Source organism: Canis aureus, chromosome 8 (assembly GCF_053574225.1).
Source record: "Canis aureus isolate CA01 chromosome 8, VMU_Caureus_v.1.0, whole genome shotgun sequence".
Taxonomy (NCBI): Eukaryota; Metazoa; Chordata; class Mammalia; order Carnivora; family Canidae; genus Canis; species Canis aureus.
The window spans coordinates 31,752,998-31,770,143 of NC_135618.1; positions in this window are offsets into that span (position 1 = coordinate 31,752,998).

Genomic DNA, 17,146 nt, shown 5'->3' on the forward strand with positions numbered 1-17,146 from the left:
GCTCCATGCAGGAAGCCCGATGCGGGACTCGATCCCAGGACTCCAGGATCACGCCCTGGGCTGAAGGCAGACGCCCAACTGCTGAGCCACCCAAGATTCCCTTTGTAACATTTCTGTCTAATGACTGATAGCAATTCATAATCTTCCATTATCTTCCTGTACTTAAATTGCACAGTTTGCTTACTAAAAAATGAATTGGTTATCAGGATTTTCAAGTCTTCCTTAAGTTTAAACATGATTAGAAATAAGTGACCTAAGTTGAATAAGAATATTTTTTCACAATCATTGTTATAATAGTTAATACTACTAACAGTTAAAACAGTTATATTAGGTAGCATATGGCAAGCATATTTCTGAGTGCTTTAGAACTATTAATTTAAATATTATTCATTATAATATCTTAGGTAGGTGGTTAATATTCCCACTTTGCAGAAGACACGGTGGCACAGAGAATTAAAATAACTTGCTCAAGGAAAAATCTTATATGTAATGTTACCAGATTTAGATGCCACAGGTTTTTTGACATCAAAGCTCATGATCTTCATGTTATGTTTTCTCTATACCAATATTCTTTAGGAGTGAGAGTTTTATGTGATTCAATATGGTATTTGCTCCTGGCATTAATAATCAAAATGAATGAAAGGTGTTTTTATTTGTAATTAAGAGATTTCAGTCAAACTATTGAGGTGACATATGTATATACAACTCACTGAATGAACATAGCATAATGTGTTAGAATTCTAAAGCTATTTTTTTTAATTGACTTAAGTATCTACCCATTTCAGAGCAACTACCACCTCTACGGGGCTATAATTCAAAGTCAGAATCACAAAATCAGTTACTCATTATTGCAAATATGCCATGTGGCAAAAATACTTTACCCAGAATTAAAAAAAAAAAAAAAAGATTCTACAAAAACGAGTTTCTTTTTAAAAAACTTGTCATAGTTGAATTACAGTACTTTGAAAAATGTAAGGATGTTAATATGTTTTCTCAGGGACAATGTAGAAGAACTAATGAGAAAAAAATCTACTAAGCAATACTATCTACAGAAATATTAAGGAAACAGAACAGTAGCACAAGTTATTTGTTTTATGTGAGAGGCAACAAAGGCACAGTATGAAAAAGCAAGTCTTACAGATTTCTAATGCATGGTTATAATTTCAACGTGTATTAAAAACACACCAACAAAAGGACAAGAATAAAATTAAGCATTCTAATTTTACTAACTTAAATTTTTATGGTAAATTGGTGGTGCTGAAATTTTTTAAGGTAAAAATAAGACTTTGTACTAATTATTTAATAATATTGTCTATGTCATTATCTGTTACTTTACTTCATGTCAACCAGTCTTTATTGAACTCTAAAGTACAAATATTGTGTGAATACCTTCTGATTAAAAAATTATTTAGAGTTTATTGAGAAAGGCATGCATATAGCTTATTTTTTTTTACTAAACTATGGTTTATACTGAGACGCGGTTATATACAGTGATGGATATGGGAGCGCAAAAGAGGGTCACAGTCCAACTGATAGGTTTGGAGAGGCTTTCTGTAAGAAATAAATCTTTAGCTGTCTTAAATAAATCAAAGGCATCACATTTTGCTTCTAGGAAATTAGATTGAATCTGGTATTTTGTGCAAATGATTTCTTCATAGAGGAGAAATTTAATATTTAAACATTTCAAGAACTAAACATTACTACAAGAAAGAGATAATAACTTGGGGGAGATGAAAATGTGGGTCAGTGAGCAGCAGCATGTGGCCAATTTTGTCTGAAGCAGGAACTAAATTAACCTTTGAATCACAAAAGTGTAAGTGAATAAATGAAAGGCATCACTCTGAGCTCAGACAAGATCTTAAACTTTCAACTTTATTTTCTATCTATCATCTATCTATCTATCTATCTATCTATCTATTCACAAAAAAAAACAAATAGGAAGAGTTTTTCTTTATATTTCAGTGTTGGAGGAGCCCATGACCAATCTTCAGACCCTTTTTTCATCTATATTCCATTCTATGTAGATCTTCTCCATTACAATTGCTTTAATTACTGATATATGTTCAAGATGATAGCCCAAAGTTTTGCCTAAATTTAAGATGCACATACTCAAACTATTCAACATTTCCATAGGCATCCAAAAATGAAGAATTTGTTTTTTTATCTAAAACCTACACCTATTTGTGTATTTTCCATCTCTGAACAGATGTCACAATTCAATCAGTTGCTCAGGTCAGATGCTAAAATTATCTTTGATTCTTTCTTTTATTTCAGACTTTCCAAATTGATGAAGATCATCAATTTTGTATAGATTTGTCCTTTAAAATACATCCTGAGTTAACTACCTCTTCCTCTTCCAGTACTACCCTTTTGGAAATATATATTGCAGAGTGTTTTTTAAAAAAGATTTTATTTATTTATTTGTGGGAGAGAGAGCGTGAACATGGCGAAGGGGCCAGGGAAGAGGGAGAAGCAGACTTCCCACTGAGCAGGGAGCTGAACACACAGCTTGATCCCAGGGTCCTGAGATCATGACTGAGCAGAAAGGCAGATGCTTCGGGCATGCCTGAAGGGTCCTTTAATAATTCAAACAAGAGAGGATTGTGATTTGGTCCAATGTGGTAATGTTGGAGGTTGTAAGACTGGTCAAATTCAGATAAAATTTGAATTTAGAGTTAGTAGGATTTGTTTACAGACTGGATACAGGATATGAGAAAAGGAGAAAGTGAAGGAAGACTTCATATTTACCATTTACTAAGGTGGGGAAATCTGTTGAAGGAACAGGATGGGGAGTACATAAAAATTTAGTTTGGGATATATTGTTACATGTCTATTAAATAACCTAGAGGATGAGTGTAGAACAAAAGATGTCTAAAGGATGAAATCTGGCTTTCTGATATTTAAAGACCATGCAAATATGGAGACAGACAAATACAAATTAATGTAATGGGAAGAATTACAGAAGAGTGCAATATCCTGGAAATAAAAAGATGTCACTAATAGAAGGTAATGTTCAATAGTATTAAATTAAGCTACATCTTTATTACAAATAATCATTTGGAAATGAAACAATTTACAGAATGTCCATTAGCAACTTAAGTCCAAAATAAATACTGTTTATTTTTTTAATAATAAATTTATTTTTTATTGATGTTCAATTTGCCAACATACAGAATAACACCTAGTGCTCATCCTGTCAAGTGCCCCCCCTCAGTGCCCGTCACCCATTCTCCCCCACCCCCCGCCCTCCTCCCCTTCCACCACCCCTAGTTTGTTTTCCAGAGTTAAGAGTCTTCATGTTCTGTCTCCCTTTCTGATATTTCCTACCCATTTCTTCTCCCTCCCCTTCTATTCCCTTTCACTATTATTTATATTCCCCAAATGAATGAGAACATATAATGTTTGTCCTTCTCCGATTGTTTCAAAGTCATACTTACATTAAGCTATAAAACAGGGAACATGGGCAAAAGGTCCCAGTGTTTTCCTAAGGCTTGTTATATATTCCTGTACATAACTTTTTTCATATTTTTATTTAATATTTTTAATTCTAGATTAAAGGCTGTATTTGCAAACATTTTTTTTCTCAAAGTATATATTTCAGCTTAGTAACTGTTTCCCCATAATGCAACCACGAAAGTGCATGTTACATATTATTAAGACTAATATATATATATATATATATATATATATATATATATATATATATGACTAATGATTAAATGTGACCAGTGTTTTCAAGTATACACTCTCTTTCCTTCCACAATACTCATTGTCACCCATACACATATATCTAGACATTAATGAGACAATTAGAGTTAACAGGTTGATACTGGAATATTTTGTTCATCTGTGGCTAGATGAACAATGGTTGATATTTGGAAACTTTTTATGGAAGAATAGCAATGGTAGAAACTAATCAGAGGAAATACTGGGTAGAAGAAATGGATATGCCTGCTCTGGTGCTCATGTGCTAATGATTAGCTCTACATATAGCACATCAGGATTTGTGTAACCTTTAAATTTGAGTCTAGTCTCCAACATTTACTAGTTTCTTAAGTTAGACAAATCAATTAACTTCTCTGTTATACAAGTAGAAATAGAAGAGGAGCCCCAAGCTCTGAGAGGGTCTGTTCAAATACATGCAATTTAAAAAGGAACTATTCCCTAATAATAATGGAGATTAGGAACTATGTTATTGTCAGAAATACAATAAGTCTATTTGACCAGATTATTCTTAGCTTTGACATAGTAGACATCTAGAAAGTCTTAACAAAAATTTGATGTTATTTCTCATGCTGCATTTGCTGTATTTATGAAAAAGAAAAGGAAAACAGATGGCTTGATCATTTTTTTCAAATATTAAAGTTTGATGACATCTTTATTTTCCGCAAGATCTCTTTCAATTGTCTCATTGATTCCATTTTTCTCCTTTCTACACTTGTGCTAAAAGCTTTGTATATGAAACAGGAAACAGGTTCAGTGGATAAACTGAATCCATATGAAGCAATTAAGCTGTAAAGGAATATTGGCTGTAAACTACTGTTAAGTTCTAACTTCCAAATATTCTCAGCTAAACCCATTGTCTTTGTTTTAAAAATTTCAGTATCCATTTTATCTTTTGTTTGACTCTCAATACATTCAAGATGTTTATCTTAGCATAAAGAAAAGTATGTCCAATGAAATTAAACTGTATCTATCATGATAAATAAGCCAGGCCATTATAGTATATACATCGGCATGGGTATATTAATTTAACACACTCAAGAATAGCTTAAATATTAGAACATAATAAAATTTTAAGATTTCCTTTAAAAAATTAAATAGATTGTTTGAATTCCCTGAAGTATGTTCATTTTATTTTTGTTACTGATAATAGAACATGAGGTTATAATGTCTGGCTTATAAAATTTTAATTTATAATTAGAGATAATGATTATAATTTGATAATGTATTTTACATTTTTATGTGATTTATAGGTATTATTCAATTAATATTTAACATTATAATATACCTAACATACATATATTGCTTACATATAACATTAAATTAATGTTTAAATATTAAATTTTTAAAACACATTGTGTATTAAGGTGAAATGACTAGTTTGGTTTTGCTAATCATTTAATAGTCTATAAAGCTAAAACTCAATTAGCATCTACTTGAATCTACCTCATAATTCTCTAAAATGAAATCTTTGAATGTGTTCAGCATTAGGCAGTACATCCATATTAAGAGTGATTGGACTTAATTAGAAAAGAAAACAGCATTAAGTAAAAGGAAGAAGAAATAAATTTCAGACTGGTCTCCAATATTTCCTAAATTTATATACTTGAAGAATCAAATAACTTCTCTGATCTAAATTTATCAGTATTGCAAAAATAACAGGATTATTGAGGATCAGATAAAATTATTTGAAAGTCCATGGTGAGATGGAGATCACATAATTTAGCATTATTTTATTTAATTTAATATTACTAATTTGAAATATCCTCTTTGTGACATATGCCAGTGGTCTTTGATATGAATATAGAGTGAAGAAATCACCTTTCCCTTATATGTTCTCCCTTTTTCTCTTTTGTAAGGCCGACACAAATGCCTTACGAATTTTTTCCTGAAAAAATCCTAATTTCCTTGAATAATTATTTAAGTGATACTGTGCTTATATTCATATTTTATAGTTACATTTTCTTTGTAACTATAAGATTTTATTTGGTTGGCTGATTTGGTATTTTGGGTAATGCATGTAGTGTAGGTATATTCATATTTTGAAAACTTGTATCAAATCAGTATTAATGTTATACTAACGTAGTTTCCTTTAGGGATAACATCTTAATAAACTAATTTATCTGGTATCTTAGACACAGTTTTCATAGGAAATCAGGAGTACACTTTGTAAAAATACTGCATCAACTTCATGATTTTGAGGCAAGTATCAAGAGGTCTTTGTCAACATTAACTCTCCAGAACTTGAAAGTTCTACAAATGAACTCCTATATTTTCAATAGAATAAAAATACAATCTTTTTGCTTGCTGTAGTTTCCCCTGTCATCACTCGGTTGGCTGAAATTCATCCTCTCATTTTGCCATCAAAGAGGGCTCATGGGAAATATTTCCTGAGTTTATGTATAGCTTTCATATTTTAAGAATAGATTTTTCTGGAACTAATATTTTTGGCTTTTTGTTTTCTTTTTTTTTTTTTTCTCTAGGACACAGAGTGCCCATTCAACATGTAGATTCAGTCTTCTTTAATTCTGGGCATTTAAAGATATAGTAATTAACATTCACTGAATATTTACTATGCGCTTTATGCACTATTCAACAAATATTATTAGAGATTTATTGTATGCCTAGCATTATCCTCCTCCTAGGAATACAGGGACAAAAAAAAATTAGACAAAATATCCAACCTTATTGAGCTTGTATTCTCGTCAGGAAAGATAAGAAATGGCAAAAGTAAGTAAATTGTACCCAATATGAGAAAGTTATGATCCATGGCAAAAATAAACCAGGAGGGGTAAAAGATGCAGAACATCCAATACAATATTGAAGGAGAAGAACAAAGTTGAAAGACTGACAATGCTTGACTTAAAAGACTTACTATAAAGTTACAGTAATCAAGACAGTGTGGTATCGGTGAAAGAATAGACGAATGATCAGTAGAACAGAACAGAGAGCCCAGACATAGACCCACACAAATATAGCCAAATGATCTTTGACAATGGAGCAAAGATAGTATTTTCAACAAATGATGTGGGAATAACTGGACATTCACAAGCAAAATTAAAAAAAAAAAAGAATCTAGAAACAGACCTTAAATGAGTCATAGAAATTAACTCAAAACTGGTCATAAACCTAATTATAAAATGCAAATCTCCTAGAAAATAACATAAGGAAAGCTGAAATGACCTTGGATATGGAATTAGCTTCTGAGATGCAACAAAAGCATGACCCAGAAAGAAACAATTGACAAGCTGGTCTTGATTAATTTTAAAACTTTTGCTCTATAAAACGCAGTACCAAGAGAATTAGAAGACAAGCAATATGGGAAGGGAAGATTAAGACCAGCCACATAGTGGGTGGAAAATATTTCCAAATACATATCCAATAAAGGAATGTTATTCAAGATGTACAAAGAACTTTGAACAATAAAAAAACCAATGGTTAATGATTAAATGATTAATGGAGACAATAATTTAACAATGATTTAAAAAATAGGCCAAAGACCTTAACAGACACTTCATCAAGGAAGATATATAGATGAACAAAAAGCATATGAAATGATGGTCCACATAATTTGTCATCATGGGAATCCAAATTAAAACAGCAATGAGATACCAATACTCACATATTACAATGGCCCAAATCTGGAACAATGATAACAACAAATGCTGAAAAGAATATAGAACAACCGAAAACTCTCTTTCATTAATGGTGGGAATGTAAAATGATACAGCTCCTTTGAAAGACAGTTTGGCAGTTTCTTAGAAAAGCAAACATTCTCTTCCCATACACTTTAACAATTGTACTCTCTGTTATGTACTCAAGCTGTTGAAAACATGTGTCCCTATGGAAACCTGTGCATGGATGTTTATATTAGCTTTAGACATAATTACCAAAACTTGGAAGCAATCAAGTACATGAACAGATAGAACACTGCGCTACATCCAGAATGGGGTATTATTCAGCACTAAAAAGAAATGAGCTATCAACCCTGAAAAGACAAAGAGGAATCTTAAAAGTATATTATTGAGTGAAAGTAGCAAATATCAAACGTCTTCACACTGTGTGATTCCAAGTAGATGAAATTCTAATAAAAGAAAAAACTATGGAAAAAAAAATAAAAGAAAAGAAAAAACTATGGAGGCAGTAAAAAGATCAGTCATTCCTAGAAGCTGGAGGAATGATGACAGGGAGAATGAATAGATAAAGCACAGATGACTTTTAGGGCAGTGAAAATATTCTGTATGAATACACTTTATTATTACACATTTGTCCAAACCGATAAAATGTACAATACTAAGAGTGAACCCTAATGGAAACCTTGGTTGATTATGATGCATCGATGTAAAATACCTAATTGAAACAAATGTACTACACTATTAGGGGATGTTGACAAGAGAATCTATGCATATGTGGGGGTAGGAGATATATGGGAAATCTCTGTGCTTTCCTTTCAATTTTTTTTTTGCGGGTGCGGGGGGGGGGGCGCAGAGGGAGATGAAGAGAGAATCTTAAGCAGGCTCCACACTCAGTGCAGAGCCTGATGTGAAGCTCAATTCCACACCCCTGAGATCATGATATGAGCTAAAATCAAGACTAAGATGCTTAACCAACTGAACCACCTAGGCACCCTCCCCTCAGTTTTGCCGTGAATCTAAAACTGCCCTAAAAAACTAAAGTCTTGGGATCCCTGGGTGGCGCAGCGGTTTGGCGCCTGCCTTTGGCCCAGGGCGTGATCCTGGAGACCGGGGATCGAATCCCACGTCAGGCTCCCGGTGCATGGAGCCTGCTTCTCCCTCTGCCTGTGTCTCTGCCTCTCTCTCTCTCTCTCTCTCTCTCTCTCTGTGTGACTATCATAAATAAATAAAAATTAAAAAAAAAAAAACTAAAGTCTTCATAATAATAACACTCTGGCAATGGCAGATTGAATACTGAAGGATGCCTGGATTCTTGGAAATCGTCCTATCATACCAGCCCTGGACTGACTTCTTCCAGATTTTCATATGAGATAAAAAAATATTGGTTTTAGCCCATTTAACTTTGTATTTGCATTGTTTTCAGGTGAAATTAATCCTAAGAGAGAGATTATCATTTTAAAAAATAGAAGGGGATTTACTAATTAGTTTTATTACTCTTACAGTGAGGAATAAAATGTCCTCCTTCTGATCAGATCAATTTATGTTGTGTAATACAACTTGAATACCTATCATTATCTTAATAGGTTGTTTTACTTCCATTTTTTTCCTTCCTTGTGGGAAAGGAATAATAGTTGTTCTTTCTTTATTAGTAAGAATTGAATAAGATGCAGTCATGGAACAGTCATGACATAAACAGTTTGCTAAAGTTTGGTGGTGAATTATAGAGAAATTAAAACAATATGTATATGAGTATACTCTCTGAATTATAAAACTTTTACGTACTATTTTTATGAATTATTTAACAAAGAAATCCTTCCTAAAATGTGTTATTATGTAGGATCCCAGTATATAAACAGAGAAAAACTAAGTTCTTTGGTAGGGGAAAGTATCCTGTTTTTCCATCCTACCAATTGTTCAACATGGCAACCTTAATATATCTCTTGGAACTGTTAAACAGAACAAAACATTAAAATGCCATGTAAAAGTTATAGTTTTTACATGTATCAAAAAAGTTGTTTTTAATATATGTTTTGGTTATATTAGCATAAGCATGAAATCTATTCAGAATTTTAGGTAATTAACATAATCTGTCATTGAGACTATGATACTTGGAAAATATATTGGGGGATGAATAAACTGCTAAATGTCTTTAAATAGTTTGCTAAATCCTAGGTAAATAAAATCATGGCTCTGCATATAAGAAGCACTCATGCATAAATTTCCCTTTTTTCCTCAAAGAATCTGCTTGTTGTTGTAAATGAGGACCCACATATACAATTACCTGTGATTCAAGAAGGAAGCTGCAAATATATGACACTATGGATGCATTTGTAGAAAAAGAAGAAAAAAAAGCAGATGCTATGATTTTTATTTAGGCTCCTTTCAAAGAAGAGATGAGACCCAATAGGAAGAAAAGTCACTAGACAATTAATAAACATTACTTTTCATCTCACTGCTTTACTTTTATTGCCTCATCCTTTATAGTTTTATGGGTTTGTTCTTGCTGCCCTAATCTTTCCCTCTTGTAATTTTGTGTTGATTTAAATCAGCTTTCCTGTGGCTTTTTTAGACCAGGGAGTTCTCCATTAATAGTGTGCTTGCCTAGCATTTTTTCCTGTATCCTTCACAGCTCTATTTAAGAGTTAAAAAAGTAGGTGATAAAATTGAAATATGTCAATATAAAAATGAAGAAAAGGATTTGTCTTAGTATATTAGGAAGATTAAGCAATGGTAAGAGAGTTCTAGACCATCTAGGTTTTATCTTTTGCTTGTTGAAGCTGTTCTCACTTCTCTATAAAGACATTGGATGACAACTCTCCTCCAAGGTCAGGTTATTTTGTTACTGCAAGTGAAAAGCATGAGGGAGATTTATTAGGTAGCAATGTGCATTTATGCATTTTATCTCCCTCCAATATAAATACCTAAGAGACGCTTGAAACAGTGTTTAAAAGGAGTCCTAATGAATTATAAATGATGATAAATCTGACTTGATTTCAAAGTGATGGGCGTTTTACATTTAACACTTTTTACTATGGAGGTTGCCTTTTGTTACCTAGCTCTTTTAAGTTCAAATATATGATGCATTATGCAAAACTGGTATTTAGGGGAGTCCATTAAAACAACCAAAATATAAACGCCTGGGTGGCTCAGTGGTTGAGCACCTGCCTTTGGTCCAGGGCATGATCCTGGAGTCCTGGGATCGAGCCCCATTGGGCTCCCTGCATGGAGCCTGCTTCTATCTCTGCCTGTGTCTCTGCCTCTCTCTTTCTGTCTCATGAAGAAATAAATAAAATCTTAAAAAAATGTATATATATATATATGAATGTATATATACATTTCAAAAAATGTATATATATGAATGTATACATATATATTCATATATATATATGAATGAAATATAAATATAGAACAGTCTTTTTATTGGATCACTGAGAACTTGCATATAGAAATATACACACGGTATCCCTGGGTGGCGACAGCGGTTTAGCGCCTGCCTTTGGCCCAGGTCGCGATTCTGGAGACCCGGGATCGAATCCCATGTCGGGCTCCCGGTGCCTGGAGCCTGCTTCTCCCTCTGCCTGTGTCTCTGCCTCTCTCTCTCTCTCTCTCTCTCTCTCTGTGACTATCATGAATGAATAATAATAAAAAATTAAATTTAGAAATATACACACAATACATGGATTTATCTATTTGGATTTACTATTTGTCTACATGGATTTATATATTAGCTTTTTAATCAAGGGCATATTTAATTTTGATAAACTACAGACTGTTGTTATTGTTTTTACCTAAGAAAGATCCAATTTCTTCAAAAAAAAGGCTGGAAATATTTAATGAGGAAACTATAAATACCTTTATGATCTTCCTCACTGTTTTGGACTTGGGTATCTCAGTTGACCAAAAGTAACGAATACTTTACAATTAAAAAAATATATATTTTATTTATTTACTCATGAGAGACACAGAAACAGAGAGAGGCAGAGACACAGGCCTGGGGAGAAACAGGCCCCATGCAAGGAACCCCATGCAGGACCCGATTCCGGGACTCCAGGACCAGGCCCTGGGCCAAAGGCAGGCGCTAAACCACTGAGCCACCCAGGATCCCTAATACTTTACAATTTTAAGTAGTCTATGCTTGTTTAAAATTTTCTGGGAATGAAAAACACTGTGTAATATATATCAATATAAATCAAATTTTGAAAAAGAAATAAATCAAATTTTTGCATGCATATTACATAAACTGGGCAGGCAAATAGTCTAGCAACAACCTACTGACTTCAAGATATGAGTAAGAAGTTATGTAAATTATACCTATTAGAGAATAAAAAGCTTTGAAATTCCACAATTCTGGTACTCATCTACTAATCTCAGTTTCCACATTTGTAAAGTAGGGATAATAAGAGTGTAATAGTATTTACCTATTGGTTTCTCTAAAAGTAGAATGAATCCATGGGTATTAAGGTATTAATAAACTCCTAGCTAATAGCAACTGCTTAATAAATATTTGCTATTAGATAAATATTTATTCCTTCTCACCACTTTGATTAATTGGAAAAATATTAAGTGCTTCAATGTATTAGATACTATTTTCAACACAAAAGTGCCTACTTTTGTGGAGGTTACATTCTGGTGGAGAAGATAGAAAGACAAATCATAAAGAGATAATTGATATATTTGTACCAAGACAAAGAGTAATATATTAAATGCTATGAAGATAAACAAGGGTAAATTATGAGAGACAGTTACACTGCCACTATGTTAGATAGAGTTGTTGGAATATGCTTTTATTCACGGTAAATTGACTCATTTTTTAAATCTATACTTTTCAATATTTAAGTAAGAAATTATATTTAACATCTTCATTTTCTCTAAATACCAAGACTGAACTCTCATTCTTATCTTTATCCTATTTCTATCTGTAACTCTATTTAAACTCTAGTGAAAATGGATAAAACATTCTGAATAACTTTGAATTTTTTAATTAAAAAAAAAGAAAATACAAAGGCCTAAATTGTGAGAACTAAAAATGAAAAAATGTTTCCTTTTTATTTTTTCTGAATTTATTTATCAGATTATCCACCTATAGTTATTGAGAAACCTGTTTTTTTTTTGTTTTTTGTTTTTTTTAATCTTTTTTTTTTTAATTTTTATTTATTTATGATAGTCACAGAGGGAGAGAGAGGCAGAGACATAGGCAGAGGGAGAAGCAGGCTCCAGGCACCGGGAGCCTGACGTGGGATTCGATCCCGGGTCTCCAGGATCGCGCCCTGGGCCAAAGGCAGGCGCTAAACCGCTGCGCCACCCAGGGATCCCAGAGAAACCTGTTTTTTATAATGTTATCTGCATCATAAACCATGCAGGCCATAAAAGCACAGTTAGCATTGCTAAATTGTAAAATGTTCCTCTTTGTTCTAGGGGTCTATGTTAAAGATTTTGATGGTCAAGATTTATATGATGCCACTTTGGCCTATTTCTAATTTTTAATTTACTGGCTCTTTCTATGAGGCTGATGACTAAGATGTGAAATTTGGGTTTGAAGTAGGTGTATATCACACAGACCTTGTTCCTGAAGCAAACATTTTTTTTTTTTTTTTAATCAGTAAAGCTCTCACTGTAATGTGAATCTTGTCCTCTTGCATAGAATAATATATAGATTGAATTTCTACTCTTTTCTCCACAAAGACAAGCATCCAAAACTATTTCAAAGTGGTTCAGAGTTTCTTTTCAGAGATACACTTTTAAATTTATAACATTTAGTCTAATTTGGGGGGAAAATAGACAAAGACATAATTCTCTGAAGGTGGGAGTGTGAAAGAATGGATGAGGAAAACTCAATATAAATAGAGAGTGTCACAAGGCTTTACAGTATCAGTCAAGAGACACAATTTTGTAAGCACCATAGTAGTAGTAATTAAATCAGTTATCAAGATACATGTCCATCATTATTACCTCAAAAGTGTCAAACTTAACTGCCCCTACAGGAATATAAATTCCATTATATAGAATTAAATAAGATGGCATTTTAAAAAGTAGATGCTGACTAAGGAAATGGAAAGGAATACACATTACCTACTCTAGTTAAATATCTAAAATTCTGAAAATAGTATGTATAAGATCATTTGAAATTCTATGCTTCTAATTATCTTGATCAAAAGTTATGAAAAGCATTGGGCTGATCCCTTTGCTGTCAAGATTTTATAATGATCACATTTTATAGAATAGAAAATGCAAAATGTAACTTCATGGATTATATAGATGTAAGTATGACCTCCCCATTTATTCTGTTAAGCTGTGATTTGAAAGCATGCTGACACTGCCATTAAAGAAACAACAGTGACTTCATGGTCTCTTTCATATTTGGACATTACAGAATTGAGCAAAGTAGCCTCTGCCATAATTCACAAACTCAGCTCTTGTGAATTCCAGAAGGCTTCTTTTTTTTTTTTTTTAGATTTTATTTATTTATTATTTTTTCTTTAAATAAATTTATTTTTTATTGGTGTTCAATTTGTCAACATACAGAATAACACCCAGTGCTCATCCCGTCAAGTGCCCACCTCAATGCCCACCACCCAGTCACCCCCACCCCCCCACCCCCCCGCCCTCCTCCACTTTCACCACCCCTAGTTCGCTTCCCAGAGTTAGGAGTCTTTCATGTTCTGTCTCCCTTTCTGATATTTCCCACTAATTTTTTCTCCTTTCCCCTTTATTCCCTTTCACTATTTTTTATATTCCCCAAATGAATGAGACCATATGTTTGTCCTTCTCTGATTGACTTATTTCACTCAGCATAATACCCTCCAGTTCCATCCACCTCCAAGCAAATGGTGGGTATTTGTCGTTTCTAATGGCTGAGGAATATTCCATTGTATACATAAACCACATCTTCTCTACCCATCATCTTTCAATGGACACGGAGGCCTCTTCCACAGTTTGGCTATTGTGGACATTGCTGCTACATTGCTGCTATAAACATTGGGGTGCAGATGTTCCCGCACTGCATCTGTATCTTTGGGGTAAATCCCCAGCAGTGCAATTGCTGGGTCATAGGGCAGGTCTATTTTTAACTCTTTGAGGAACCTCCACACAGCTTTCCAGAGTGGCTGCACCAGTTCACATTCCCACCAACAGTGCAAGAGGGTTCCCTTTTCTCCACATCTTCTCCAACATTTGTGGTTTCCTGCCTTGTTAATTTTCCCCATTCTCACTGGCGTGAGGTGGGATCTCATTGTGGTTTTGATTTGTATTTCCCTGATGGCAAGTGATGCGAAGCATATTCTCATGTGTTTGTTGGCCACGTCTATGTCTTCCTCGGTGAGATTTCTGTTCTGTCTTTTGCCCATTTCATGACTGGATTGTTTGTTTCTTTGCTGTTGAGTTTAATAAGTTCTTTATAGATCTTGATAGACATAGAGAAAGAGAGAGGCAGAGACGCAGGAAGAGGGAGAAGCAGGCTCCATGCAAGGAGCCCGTCGCGGGACTTGATCCTGGGACTCCAGGATCGCCCTGGGACAAAGGCAGGCGCCAAACAGCTGAGCCACCCAGGGATCCCCTCCAGAAGGCTTCGTCTGTATCATTAACCCCTTTTGTCTCTCTTGCTGTGAGAGAAATTAGGTGGCAAAATCTTAATCTCATTTGAATCTAATGTCTACTCTACTTCTGCATGGGACCCATACACTGAGGAACCTCACCACCATGCTGACTGGTTTTATCATAAATATATGAAAGGCAGCCTTAAGTAGACCTTTAGTGTTGCCTGCCCATCACACTACACTTTCCTCATTCCCTCTCCTAGTCTTCTGGATACTGAGGACATACTGCTCTCCTTGCTCAAAGCTCCAAAAATCTCTCAACCATGCTCATTTTCAGATTTTGTCAAAAGAGGACTTTCACATATTTCCATCACCAAATTTGCCTACCTACAGCATATACCCAGATACTCTTGGTATCCAGGAATCCTCCATGAGATAGCATGTCATATCCTCTTTGTGTGCACCAATTCTTATCCCATTGCACAGACATGGCCCACCTGTGGCTTCTTTCCTTCCTGTCTCTGTATCACTTCACTTTATTTCTTCTCTCTTTCTAATGGAAACAGCTCTTTATATTTATCTAATGTTTTTTTTTGATCCTAACATCTCATCTTCTCTCATTTGTCAGCAGAACTATTTACAGTGCTTATGTTCCCTGTCTTAGAATCTTCTAATTATATTCTTTTTTGAAATAACTTCAATAGAGCTCTCTACAATACCCCATCCAACTTCCAGGAAACTGCTTTTGTCTAGGAAAGTCAGCAGTGAGTTTAAATTCGCTAAATTTAATCATCACTTTTCAGTATTTATTGTACTTGTTTCATCACAAACATTTTATGCAATTGATCAATCCCTCATCATAGAAAAACATTCTTTCTTTGCCTTCCTGGACATCAAACTAACATTGTGTTTTTTTATATCCTATTTGACAACCATCTGCTCCATCATATTTTCTGAATCTTCTATAACTTCTGAACTAAAATATTGGAATATTTTATGTCTCATTCCTTTAACTTATTTTTCTGTTTACATTAATGAGATTTCAGGCACATTTTCCTCAATGAACTAACAAGATTCTTATACAGTAATAGAGTAATGAGGGAGGAGTCAAATGTGTTTACATATGTCAAATAGTGCCACTAATATATTACTCTTGCTTAGTTATACTTGGAAGGAATCCTTGACTGGGATGAAGTAGTCACAATCATGTCATGAATTGTCCAGAAATCAGCAGATAGTATAAATTTTTCATCAAATGCAAATGAGGAGTGTGATTACAACTAAGAAACAGTGTCATCTTCAACCTAGGGAAGCCAGCTAGGGAAGGTAATGAAAGAGGATCAGCAAGAATTTAAATTACTCCAGTTATGAAATCAATAGACCCTTTATTGACTAAATAAGCCTTTAATTTACAGAAGAAAATACTCCTACATCTGTTAGAAATTCTCTAGAATTGACCAATATTAAATTACAGCTACCTGATGAATTAAGGATCAAGAAATAAATTATAGCAAAACAAGGGAGTAGACACTCCACATTTGTGTCTATGGATGAGAAATATGTATCTAATTTATTACATATGTTATAGCCAAGATAATGTTCTACTGTAAACATGTCTTATTTAACTTTCATTTTGAAACAGAGAAAATATTATCTGTAGATAAAAGCACAAGATCTATCCTAAAAAACTCCATAATGTTGAAAAGGAAGGATATACTATAATCTGCACATGTTGCTTTATTTTTCTATATTAGAATATTTAATAATATTTAATAATAATATGCTGTTTAATAATAATCATGATTTATAATCATGTATTAAGGGAATGACATTGATTCAGCTACATCTTTAGCTTGAACTGTGAGTTTTTGAACAAGTAAATTTTGTGAAATGTTAATTTATTTAATGAACAGATTTGATAGCTACTTGTTAGACACATAGTCCTATCTGATATTAAGATTAATAATTCTATTCGATAATAAAAATAGCCAAATCAGTAACACACTTAGTAATGACATTCACATTGACTGGTGCATTCACATTGACTGGTGCCTTCTTAACAGTATAATTACAATTATGGATGTCTCATTCAGAACTTCATTCACAAATTCTGCAAAACATACCACGATTTCAATGCCTTGGTAAATAACATTTAAAAAATAAATATTGAAATTAAAATTATAATGTAAATTGACATCTTTCACTTAGACATTGTTCATCACTTTTGCATTTCTTTTAACAGCCCTTCACTAGGCA